Source organism: Camelus dromedarius, chromosome 14 (assembly GCF_036321535.1).
Source record: "Camelus dromedarius isolate mCamDro1 chromosome 14, mCamDro1.pat, whole genome shotgun sequence".
Classification (NCBI taxonomy): Eukaryota; Metazoa; Chordata; class Mammalia; order Artiodactyla; family Camelidae; genus Camelus; species Camelus dromedarius.
The window spans coordinates 41,916,042-41,918,064 of NC_087449.1; positions in this window are offsets into that span (position 1 = coordinate 41,916,042).

A 2,023-nucleotide genomic window follows, 5' to 3' on the forward strand; every position below is an offset into this window, starting at 1 on the left:
TAGGCGGTGCGCACGCAGAGGCGAGGGGCGGGGCGCGGTCGCAGGCCCTCCTCGGGGCGGAGCCTGGGTGTCGGGGCTCAGGGCCCCGAGTGCGCAGGCGTCGGGCGAGCGAGCTTTTCCACCCGTGCGGCCGGCTGCTCCGGCTCATCCTCCCTTCGCTGCTGGGCAGATCATGGCGTTCCTGCCTTGCAGTCTTTGTCGTAGCCGGTGGTGCAGGCTTCCTTGCTTGAGGGGGAGGACGCCATGTTTTGACTCACAGCTGGCAAATCCATCCCTGGCTCCAGGCCCGGTCCCCAATAGCCTTCTGGAGGAGATCCATCACACCGTGTCTCTGAACTGTCTGACCCTGTGAGCAAGGCGGTGCGACCCCAACTCATCTCTCCCTCTGTGCCCTCTGAACCAAGGGATGCCGGCACTGTCATCCCCTGCCCCTTCCCCATAACAGGCAAGGCCAGGCGAGCGGCTGCGCGCTGGCTCCTTCCTCATCTGATGGGAATAAGAGTGAGTAAGGCAGAAAGAAAAGCTGCCGAGAAGGCCCTGAGGCCCAGGAGAGCCTCGCCTAGCTGAGTTGGAGGCCAGTGTAGCCTCATTGGAGAGAGTCAAAGGAAGAGAGATCAACAGGATATCTGGCTGGAGAGGGCAGCGTGGCCATACCACGCAGAGCATGAAAGATCAAGGATTCTCTTTCCCTTAGCGGCAGTGGGAAGCCCTAGAAAAAAAATTTGAGGAGGGGGTTTTGCTCTGTTTTGAATGGTGAATACATGCACGTAGTTATTTTTTTCTCCAAACACTATACAAAGATATCCTTGAAAAGTAAGTCTCTCACCTCTGTACCCCAGTGTTCTTATTTTCTTCCATAGAAGCAGTTTGTCCCAAGTTCTTGTATACCTTCACTGAAGGATTTAAAGAAAAGGTGTGACGTGATCAGATCTGTATTTCAACCAAACGGATTCCAGGAAACCAGTTTAGGAGGCTTCTGCAGTGGCCCCAAAGAGAGGCTTCTGGCATCTTCCAAATCTGAATCACCACTGCTTCTTCTCTGCCAGGCTGCACTCAGCTGCAAATCTAAAACATGCTTGGGATGCGTTTGAAGGTGCTTTCCAGACACACTTCTCTCAAGAAGCATTTGGTGTTTACCAAAGTGCCTGGGACACAAAAGACACTGAGAACATACTTGCCAAAGTCACGAAGGTGCTGTAGAAGATATAAAAATGAGCCACTCGCTCGGCCACTCTTCTGGATAGCCACTTGACCCTTTCCTCTCCTTCCACAAACCTCTACTCTCTCTCAGCTAATGGGCTTGCTTTTTATGTCACTGAGAAAATAAAAGCCATCAAGAGAACTTGAGCTCCCACAATCATATCCATCAGCCTCCTTTCATCTAGGCACACCAGCTCTGCCTTGTGTCCTGTACCATGGACAAACTGTCCCCGCTCCTAGAGGTCAGCCTCTCCTCATGACTTCAAGTGTCATATCCTCCCATCAGCTCAAGAATGTCCGTCTTGTAGCTCTCCCCTCCTGCATTATCGATTTTTCCCTCTCTTCCTAAATCTCTTCCACTAGCACGACGCAGGTTCTCCCACCTGAAAGCAGAACCCCTCTCCTGACTCAACATAATTCTCTGGCTAAGCCTCCATTTCTCTGTGTCCCTTTTCAACACAGCGCCTAGAAAATGTTGTTTGTACTTGCTGTCTCCAATTTCTTCCCTCGCTCTTGAACTCATTCTGTCAGGCTGTTGCTCATGTACTTCTCCTGAAACTGCTCTTGTCGAAAATTAACTTCTGTGTTCCCAGACCTCTTCTCTATATACCAGACTTGCAAGTCCCCGATAAGGACACCAGTGTGGCTGTAGGTGCCCGGTGTGAGTGTACGTGTGTGCATTTGCATATTGGGGCTGCTCCTGTCACCCACCTTGAGCTTACAGACTCCCTGTGGACCTCTGGGTGTAACCATACTGCCCTCAGATCCTGCCCCTAACTCGCTGCTTCCCTGACAGTATTCGGCACAGCTGGTTGCTGCTTCT